This window comes from Mandrillus leucophaeus, unplaced genomic scaffold (genome assembly GCF_000951045.1).
Source record: "Mandrillus leucophaeus isolate KB7577 unplaced genomic scaffold, Mleu.le_1.0 Scaffold722, whole genome shotgun sequence".
Classification (NCBI taxonomy): Eukaryota; Metazoa; Chordata; class Mammalia; order Primates; family Cercopithecidae; genus Mandrillus; species Mandrillus leucophaeus.
Window position 1 is genome coordinate 504762 of NW_012107831.1, and position 11355 is coordinate 516116.

At 37.6% G+C, this 11355-nt stretch overlaps 1 long non-coding RNA gene across 1 annotated transcript in view; it reads right to left on the reverse strand.

The window, feature by feature from the left end:
- LOC105528590 overlaps window positions 1-8886 on the reverse strand; it is a 16834-nt gene extending 7948 nt beyond the window's left edge. Inside the window, exons 1-2 of the long non-coding RNA XR_001004379.1 lie at window positions 7716-8886; window positions 5346-5469 (exon numbers count right to left, since the gene is read on the reverse strand). This is a non-coding gene — a long non-coding RNA (uncharacterized LOC105528590). The remainder of the gene's footprint in view (window positions 1-5345; window positions 5470-7715) is intronic.
- Between the last annotated feature and the right edge of the window lie 2469 nt (window positions 8887-11355).

An 11355-nucleotide genomic window follows, 5' to 3' on the forward strand; every position in this document is an offset into this window, starting at 1 on the left:
TATGCCACATTTTCTTTATCTATTCATCTGTTGATGGACACTTAGGGCTATTGTGAATAGTGCTGCAATAAACATGAGAGTAAAGATTTCTTTTTGACAAACTAATTTGCTTTTCTTTGGATATGTATATACCCCTGTCTCTTATACACATCTAGATGTGTATAAGAGACCCTGGCTAATTTTTGTATTTTTAGTAGAGACAGGGTTTCACCATGTTGGCCAGGCTGGTCTCGAACTTGCAACCTCAGGTGATCTGCTCACCTCTGCCCCCCAAAGTGTTGAGATAACAGATGTGAGCCACCACGTCTGGCCAGCTCTCAAGTCTTAATACTCAATCATTGAGAACTTTTAGAAAAATGTACATCTAGCTTAATTTGTGAGATGTATCTCTGATGTACATAATCTCTCACTTCAGTGTATATTTCACAGTTTGGAGCATGTTTGCTTCACATTTTTAAATTTGAAGTTGTAACTTGTAGCTTCATTGTTTGTTTCCTTAGAATGGAGCCCACTATTCTTATCTTTTGTTGTTTTTCTGGGTTTAGGGGTAGGAAAATGTAAAAGTGATTTTGCTCTGTCATCTTTAGATAGAAGTCCTCTCATAATTTATGCTTAAACCCTGATATTGCATCCAGAGCACTCAGGAAAAAAATGTATATGTGTATGTGTGTGTTTTAGGTTTTCTTTCCAGAATACGTTTTAATATCATTAAATATACTTAATTATAGGTTTTAAATAATTAAGTTATGGAAAAGTTGTAGAATGATTTCCTTTCTTTTCTGCTCTATTATCCATCTTTCTCAATTCATACTGGCATTTAAACTACTTACGTAGATGGAACTGTTAATCATATGGTACAAGTATGCCTTGTAGACATCCCATTCCTAGAAGTTATTTTCATCTCATTAGGTATCAACTGAGCAGAATGACTGTATTCCTAGTGACCTCGGTATAGTTAGTGAGCAATCTCCGTGTCCCATTAAGATTGCTACACAGAATTACATTAGTAATAGGATATTCAAACGTTGATTTTCTTGTTCTAGGGTATGTTTTCTTTATCTTAATTGTCATAGACATTAAATATTCAATTTATTCACTCTCTCTGGAAAAGAGCTCCATTCAGTTGTAATCAAACCAATCCATATCCTTCCAATCTATAAATTACATTAATTTAATCTTGTATTAAGGAATATTCATGGCTGTTGAATATTGTAATAGGTAGAAATAATTAGGAATCCAAATAACTGAATGATGCATTGTGAAAATTGAATTATGAGAGAGAAGTTGCATAGTTTCAAGGTCTAGTTTTTGTTTGTTACTTATTAAAAAAACCTAGTAAACTACTGTTATAAAGTTTTATTAGTAGTTTATCTCTATAGTAAAAGATCTATGACCCACAGGAAAGCTAACTGAAATTAACAATGTTCCTTCATAAATCATTTATAATCAACCCATTTTCAGCATTTTGTTGAGAGCTTTCTGACTTCTTTTTCCATCAACTTTATTATAAAATATTTTCACATTTATAGTTATATTTAATCATATTGTCTCCCTTTCTGCATTCACATAGAACTTGCAATTGAAAAATAAACTTTGTCATTTAATTATATCATATTAATACCACATGTAATGGTTTCATTCTTATCATCTCTTCCACAAGATGATCTTCAAAGGCAACAATCATATTGCAAAATAATATTAATATTTATTTAGTTCTTATTGTATGCTTGGCACTCTTATGCAGTATCTAGCATATTTCTAAATGTTGAATATGTATCACATTGGAGATAACATGTATCATATGTCAAGTAGCTTAGTATCTATGACATTTTAGGAAGGAAATGTAATAGCTTAAGTATGGGCTTTGGAGTCAGACAAATTGAGTTTTGATCCTTGGCTCTTCTTAGTGGCTATATAATTTTGGGTAAATTACTTAGTCTCTCTGAGACTACACTTCTGAAAGATTAATACATTTCATAAAGTTTTTCTAAAGTATCTTCACATAGTAGATGCTTATGTGGTAACTATTTTTATTCATAATCTGACAGTTGATTATTATAGATGGAAATCTCTTTATAGTATATATTCCTGTCTCAACCAATATTTTATTCTGTTTATTTACTTTGTATCTTCATCTACTATCTCAAACATTCTCTTATCTGTGCTTATGATTGATATATGTATCAGATAAAAATTATATATATAATTGATATATACTATATATTTATATATTTACATGTAATTTATATTTATATTAAATAATATAAATATATAGTATATATTTTATATATATTATAAATTTGCCATTTAATAGCCCTAGAATCTTTGGCAAGTTACTGTATCACTTTGAGTCTGTTCCTGACCTTGGGTGATCTGCCCACCTTGGCCTCCCAAAGTGTTGGGATTACAGGCGGGAGCCACCACGTCTGGCCTCCCTTTTTTTAGATTTGTGTAACTGCTTGTCCTCCATATTGAATAATACAGTTGCATGCATACTGTCACCAAGCAAATATAAGAGGATGGATGGTCCTGTGCTTAACCTAAAGGTACTCCACAAACCCATAAAGGAGCAGAAGAAACCAAGTTATGAAAGATCAGACAATGAGGAAGAAACTGCTGTTTCAGCAACATATGAAAACCTTATGTTGTTTCCAGTCCTGATAACAACAGCGTGACAGCACATATACGACTGGTATTCAAGGGTCCCAGATCAATGGAAGAAAACACAGGAAAAGGAATTGAAAGTATCTTCCATTAGATGCTGAAGAACCATTCAGGATCCTTGACTACAGATCTGAATTCTCTGAGGCTTATGGGTAAGCTCATGATGGGAGTGGCATTACTTTCATCATTTTATCCCTAGCATATATCACAAATATCAGACACAAAACTGACCTTCAGTATTTTTTAATGAACATCATTGTTTTACATCAAAGCAATTATTTGTATTCTTCACTATTAAAAACACAATCAAATCACAATAATACCAAACCTTTGTTTGATTCAGGGGTGAAGGCAGGCTGCTTTTCATTCAAAAGCAGATATTAATACTCTAAACAGTCCTTATAAGTACTGATGTGTCTTGCTAATCTTTTACAAAATCTCCCATAACTTTCAAAAGCAGCATTGGATCCACCACTATAAGACAGGTCACTTTTTAAAAGTTATTTTTTGTATACTGACAGGAATTAGGTTCACTTGTAGTGAATTCCTCTTCTTCTAAGAAAAGACACTCACAGTTTTCCACTTTAGATGATGTGGAATACAATTCTAATTAAATAAGAAAGAAGCCTCTCACGCAGAGTCATGAAGATGGTACCTCCACGTCATACATTCATGTATAGTAAAAGAACAATTCCAATAAGCCAGTGTTCTCTCCTTTGTATTAACACTTTATTTTAAAATTGCAGATTATTTATGGATCCTTCCGCCCTGTTGGACCTATCATCTTAATCCATTGCCCCAAGGTCAGTGTTGCTAGGTTTTAAATTTACTGCGATGTTTTTGTTCTATTTCAGAAATCAGTAAGGTCAATGCTGTGGAAATTATCAACAACCATAAGTTCAGATACTTTTTAATTAAAGTTTTGAGGTGATCTAAAGCATAGCAGTCATGATTTGTTACTGTTGGTTAGGAACAGTTCTAAGTGTTTCACACATAGAGTAATTAATTTAATCTTTGTAACCATCCTACAGATGGGGATGATTATGATTCCATTTTTGAGACGGGGAAACTGAAGCACAAAGAAGTGAAATAATTGCACAAATTCATCCATCTTGTAAACGATGAGGCCAGAATTCAAACTCAGGGAGTCTGATTGCAGAGCATGAACTTAACTATAACTTTATCTGCCTTCCACAGCTCACACATTCTCCAAGTGCTAGTGTCTTGAAGACAGTATGCTGGTATGCAAGCAATCCACTGGCTGCTAATGATTCCTGTACAGATTACACTGTAGCTATAAGCACGAGATATTGTCAGATATAACTGTACAAAGCGAACTCAGCTCACTCTCTGCTTTGTAATCAAATGTTATTCTTAATGAAACAAAACTGACTTTTTCTGACAGGCTGTGTGAAATGCGCAAGGATGTCACCTACATTTGTTAGAGTCAGGGTAGGTTCCACTGCTCAGGAAGGAGAATGGCCATGGCAAGCACGCCTTAAAATGAATGGGCAACACTACTGTAGGGCATCGTTGATCAGTGAAAGATACTTGGTGACTGTGGCTCACTGTTTTAAAGTGTAAGTTCATTATGTTGCCCAAGGCGACAGAAACCAAAGGCTTTGGAGGAAGTTCCAGTTTGTACCTGTTATCCCTGTTTAAATATCAGCAGCACTCCCTTTCATTCTCAAAAGTGTCCTGGTTTGGAAGAAAAATTATATGGCAAGCCTATCTAAGACTTTCCTACCTTTTCAGTAAAAATGGGAAGAGTCATTCATTCTTGACAGAGCATTTTTTTCTTCACATGATACTTACCTCTCATCACTTTATAATACAGACATCCTAAACTACTTGTAGTTGCTGAAACACATTCTGTTTCATATGTACCTTCCTCTCCGCACATGCCTGCCCCCATCTGCTCGTCTTTTAGGCAAATACGACTTAGACCCATAGTCTTATCCAAAATACTATTTTCCCTAAGAAATCTTCTATTCCCTTAAGAATACAGATTTAAGTCTTCCTATTCTGTAGTCTCACTAATTATATACACCATTATTTAACCTATTATAACTGCTAGTGTTTACACCTACCTTTCACTAGATTTAAACTTTTTGATGGCATGGCCACTTATTTTTATTCTATTCCCCCATTGCCTTATATAGTGTATGGTGTAGGAACTCAAGATTTTTTAAAATGAGTTAAAAATCAGATTATAAATTGCTAATGAACTATATAGATCAAGGAAGTATTCATGCCAAGAAGAGTACAGTAGATACAGAATGTATTTCTATTATCTTGAAATAAATACAAAATATATGATTTTTATTTCTTTAGGACAAAAAATCCAAAAAACTATACTGTCAGCTTTGGCATGAAAGTAACTCTACCCTATATGGAACATGATGCTCAACAAATTATTATTCATGAAGACTACATCCAGGATGAACATCATGATGATATTGCACTTATACTGCTCACTAAAAAGGTTTTATTTAAGAATGATGTACATCGAGTTTTTCTTCCTGAAGCCACACAGATTTTTCCACCTGGTGAAAGAGTTGTTACAGGATGGGGAAGACTTTCATTTAATGGTAAGACCAGGGAAAATGTAACACACCATGTAAGGTACAAAAGCAACAGGAAAATAGTAATCTAGGTGTAGAGTCAAAGGCATCATTTACCTCCAGATGTTGAGTACTCTCAGACAATCTCTTAGGGAATGGTGCATATGGAGTTATGACTTTGCAAACTGCCTAGGTTTCAAACATTCCAAGGAAACCAATTTGGTTGTAGAACCTCCCTAACCTGGAAAAGCCAATTGAGAAAGCGCTGGTCCAAAGATGTAGGAAGAGAGAGAAAGAGAGACAGGCAACATTAGAAAGATATTTCAAATTATAATTTGAACATTTCTTTTTTATCAGTTTGAGTGAGGAAAGTGAGTGGGCTTTTTCATTCTAAAAGTATGCGATAGTCAAATATGGGTCTTATGTACAGAGGATAAAGCAAGGTCATCCAGTTCTTTCAGCTTGTTTGCCGATATTTAATCCCTTTAGGTAAATATCCAGTGTTCCTTCAGAAAGCATCTGTGAAGATTATTGATACAAACACTTGTAATGCTAAAGAAGCCTATCATGGTATGCTGCAGGATACAATGCTACGTGCTGGGTACATGGAAGGAAATATTGATGCCTGCCAGGTCATTCTGGCCATTATTGACATTGGCCAGTAGTATATAAATAACTGCTCTTACTTTATGAAAATCATCAATATGGAGACAATTCTATACTTCAATTAATTTGCACTTTTCCAATCCTGTCAAAGTTCCTCTCAGCTTTGGCACTAAAGTAATTCTTCCCTACATGCAACATATGTTTTTAAGTGTTTAACAAACATTTATGCTGGACTTATTCTGAGTCAAACACTGTTTTAAGTCCTCTACAAATGTTGATTCATTTAATCTTCATTACACTCTTATGATGTAGATAATACCAGTATTCTCATTTTATGATGAGGAAATAGAGGCAAGTAAATTTTAGTAATTTGCACATCATAGCTGACATACAAACCTAAGCTGTCTAGCACCACAGTCCAGATTCTTAGCTACATTTCAATAAATAATCATCTCAGAATTTTTTCAATTACTTTCAGCCCATTCTGAAATTCCTCTCACTTTCTTACCCCCTCATGGTTAGAGTTCTGGTATTTTTTCTCAGATATGAAGTCCCATATTCCAAGTATATTCATATGTCTCCCAAAGCTTTGTCATGGAATTAAAGCTTGTAACTTATTAAATCATACCTTTGGTGCAGTGGCTCATGCCTGAAATCCTAGCACTTTGGGAAACCAAGGCAGGAGGACTGTTTGATATCAGGAGTTCAAGACCAGCTTGGGCATCACAGTGAGACCTCATCTCTACAAAAAATAAAAAAATAGCTAGCTCAGTGTGGTGGCATGCCTGTATTCCTAGCTACTCAGAAAGCTAGGTGGGAGGATTACTTGAGCCCAGGAGTTCCAGGCTGCAGTGAGCTGTGATCATGCCACCGCACTCCAGGCTGGGAGACAGAGTGAGATCCTGTCTCTAAAATATAAATAAATTTAAAAAATAAATCACACCTTTCAGTTTCAGGTAAACTCCAGAGTCCTAGGCAAGGTATTCTGGTCAGTCACAGTTGAAGTTAATGGTGACATAGGGATTTACACTGTGGGTAAAATGCTAATGACTTACAAACTTTATCTGGGGTTATCATTTAGTGTAATTAAAGTATCCCAAAGGAAATTCTCACAATGATATATATTCTTTGTTTTATTCAGGGTGACTCTGGAGGACCACTAGTTCATCCTAATTCTCAAAATACTGCCTTGTTGGAGTAGTGAGCTGGCGAAGGAATGAATGTGGTGCAATCAATAGTCCAGGGGTCTACACACGAGTGACCACCTGCTGCAACTGGATCGCCTCTAAGACTGGTGTCTAACAGAAAATCATCTCCTAGCAACTATTGTAGGTTGTTTTTGCCTGTTACTCCTAAGCCTTACTTAACATGCATTTTAAATTAGTGTGTACAATGGCTGTTTTGAAAGAACTGCCATCCCAAGGGAATATTTGTGGACTTCTAAGCCAACTCAATAAAACAAGACATCTCAGGTTTGGTTCAGAAAAACCTAAGCAAAGACAGTGTTCACATCAAAATCAGACTATCATAATATGAATTATTTTTGTTTCATTAACTCACATCATGGCTATCTCATCACAGCATAAACTCTTGGTTTTTGTCATTCAGACTTTCTAGAATTGTGAAAGTGTGTCCTTGTCCATGGCAAATTAATCACTGTAACTGGAATCAATACTTCATGCAGACTGGGTTGGAATATGCTATATCTGCCTTCATGTCATAGTTTTTGTGGAAGGTGTGTGGTTGTGATCTAAATCTAGTCTGAATGTAGGCACTGAGTTACACTCTTTTATTTGTATGAGGTCTTGATCAATTCTTGCAATCATTGTGAAAGAATTTCACATCAGCAAAACCAGGCAAAACAGCACATTTCAGATTTACAGAGACCAGGCAGAGTAGTAGTTCTTCACTGTTACAAGTTTCTGTGGAAATTCTTCATTTGTAACATATTTTGAAAAGTCTCTATGCACCCTGAAAATGTGTAATGTATTTTAATTAAAACAAATTTAAAAGCAAACTGTTCAATGACAGTTTTCTTTTTGGTTTTTGTTTGCTTTCTTGAGAATTCGTGGGTGGGTTTTCCTTTCTCTTTTTAACTTCTTTTTCCATAAAAAGAAGGGTTGCCTGTACTTGGACCATGGCTTACCGGAGGGCACGGGGTGGTTAAAAAGTATCTTGAGGGCCGGGTCTGGTGGCTCATGTCTGTAACCCCAGCACTTTGGGAAGCCGAGGCAGGCAGATCACTCGAGGTCTGGAGTTTGGGACCAGCCTGGCCAACATGGTGAAACTCCGTCTAAATGAGCCAGGGTGGTGGCTCTTGCCAGTAATCTCAGCTACTCGGGAGGCTGAGGCAGGAAAATCACTTGAACCGGGGAGGCGGAGGTTGCAGTGAGGGGAGATCACCACTACACTCCAGGCAGGGAGACTCTTTCAAACAAAACAAAACAAAAACAGTATCTTGAGGCTGAAGGGAGCAGCTCCGGTGGACGCTGCCCCAGGTCTGACAGAGGAATGGGGGCGGCGGGCCTCTTCAAGGCCTCCGGGGGCCGCAGGCTCCTTATTGCGCCAGAGGAAGAGGCTTGGCCAGCGCGGGTTGGGCCCCTCCAGCCCGCTGAGTCTGGTCAGGTGGTTGCCAGTCTTCCGGATGAGTTTCCGTTCGCGGCCTAGGAAGTCGTTCTCCAGGAAGCCACAGAGGTGAGGGTCTGCATGCTTTGCACCCGGGGTGTGCAGATCCAGCAGGGCCTGGTTCAGGCTCATCTCCAGGGCCAACGCGGCTTGCAGGGCGCCCAAGCTGCTGTCCTGTTCATCCTAGGACGGCTTCTGGGTGGCATCGCAGAGGGCTCCGCGGTGGTTTTGCGTCTTCCACAGACTCTGGGCGTCCTGTCGCTTCTTCTGGGCCAGCTCTCGGAAGAAGTGGCCCATGCCCTCCAGGGCCACGTCGTCGCGGTGGAAATGGAGGAAGAGAGAGAGGTAGGTAAGAGACGCCCGCAGCTGCGGGTTGACCAGGCTGCTGTCGGCGGCCTCCACTTCGGCGCAGTAATTCTGGCTCATGGTCAGGCGCTAAACAGACACGCGCACAAAGAAAGGCTGAATCGGTCTTCGGCTAGGGGATGATAGGAAGGCCAAGAAGATGGTTCTGGAAGCTGCGGTGGGGTTGGGGGTCTGGGGAGGAAGTTAAGGAGGAGTCAGAGGCAGGAGGCGGGAAAGAAGGGAGTTCAAGAAGGAGGTAAGCACGGTATGTCTGTAGGTGGGTTTTTTGTGTGACACAAATGTTCATTTCTGGCCATAGTCCCAGTCCCACAGTCCCTAGAAGCTTGCCTAGAGCCCTGTTTTATGAACCACACAATCTCCACGCATTAAGTAACTACAGTCTGTAATACTCACTTTTAAAAAATTAAAATTTTTATTAGTATTTACTGAAAATTTGACTTAGTGTCTTGATAAGTTCTTATACAATATTTAAATTTTACTTGAGCGTCCATGACCTAGATTAGATAGATGAGAAAATCTTTTACTTACTGAGTTTTCTTCTTCCAGAAAGTGTGGATTTTATACTATCTACTGATAACCATTTTGCATTTGCCAAAGATCTCAAATAAGTATATATGTAATAATAGTTGTCCTAAAATTTTATTAAATCACTTTTAAATGGCATTTTTAGTTCCTTTATGTCATACATAAACTCAGTTTCTTAAAACATTGAAATGCCAAAGATCTTTTAAAGTAGTCTTAGCGTATTAAATTTCAGTTATTAATGATATTGATATTTAATTCCCTTGGTGGTAATTAACATTACACATTGTATTCATTATCATCATCATAATTGAAGCAGTAATGCTTAACGTTTACTGAGTTCTTACTATGTGTCAGGCACAATTCTAATGACTTTGTGTTATCCCAATTGATCCTTCTGTCTATTCCATGAGGAGTACTATTATTATTTTAACTTTATAGATGAATAAACAGATACCAAGAGGTTAACAACCTTGTCCAAGAATGCAGAACAACACCCACTTTACACAATCCTGCCTTTTAGTCATAGAAGTCCAGGATAAGGAAGTGATTTTTTTTTTTTTTTTTTTTTTTTTTGAGACAGAGTCTGGCTCTGTGGCCCAGCCTGGAGTGCAGTGAGGCTATCTTGGCTCACTGCAAGCTCTGCCTCCTGGGTTCACGCCATTCTCCTGCCTCAGCCTCCCGAGTAGCTGGGGCTACAGGCGTCCACCACCACGCCCGGCTAATTTTTTGTATTTTTTTTAGTAGAGACGGGGTTTCACCGTCTTAGCCAGGATGGTCTTGATCTCCTGACCTCGTGATCCGCCCGCCTTGGCCTCCCAAAGTGCTGGGATTACAGGCGTGGGCCACCGTGCCCAAAGCTGTTGATAATTTACATTTTTGTGGGAGTTTTTGTTTGTTGGTGTTACGTGTTTGTGTGTTTGCTTGCTTGCTTTTCCTGAAAAAGGTGAAAACTTCTTGCAACTTTGGGTAATACCTAACACAGTGAGAAGTCCATGCTGGGAAATGAAATCAGGATTACTTTCACAAAAGTATTTATATTTATAGGGTATTGTATATTTCTCATTTGAGCCTATATGAAAATGCCCTCTGAATCATGGTCTGGCAAGTCTGGCTCCCATTCAGGTGGATCCTGGATGCCGACTCCTCTAGAAGGGGCAGAGGAGATTAAAGGATCTAGTCTTGAGGTGGGGGTAGGAGTAGAGATTATGGAAAGTGATACTAGTGACTGCTAATATTCTAATTAATCTTGTAATTTTATATTTTCAAGCCTTCAGATGCAACTTGAATACTAGTGTAATTGTTTTATGTGAATCCATGCCAGAACTCTGTCTGGGAGTTGGCATCTTTTTTGCTTCCATCTGCCTCTGAGAGCCAGAGTTTATTAATTTGTAGCACAAATAAGTTTACCGAAATTCTAATTTTCTTAATAAATCTCATATTTCATAATTAGCAACAGTCACTTTCCTTATAAGAAGCTTACTTTATCAAGAAAATATCTGCCACATGCAGATTCTAAATATATTAAATAATTACTGATTCTGATTCTAATAGGTTTTCAGTCACTCTTAGCAAATAAAATGTTGTTCCATGACAAAAATGATGCGTTCAGCTTGCAAATCATAAAATTACTTCAGTGCTTTTACTCAAGATTGCCATTCAATTCAATTATGCAGCAACCATGCTTATGTCTACTTCTCATTTTGTCATTCATAATATAACCAAGATATGTATGCACTCAATTTCAAAATGTAATACAATTTGTAATCTTTAATGTTTCATCCAGAGCATTCTTAAATAAAGTTGGATTTTTTTACTGCAAATGCATGGCAGTGAAAAATACAATGATCCAATGACTCCTGGTATAGTTTGGTGCTTTTACCTTGATTTGCTAAAAGTCCCAGTTTTTTGTCACTAATCTATTTTCACTGTTAGTTTGATTTTACAGACTTCCTGAAAAAGTCTCAGAGACCCTTAGGGGTCTGCAGAAAACACTTTGAAAACTGCT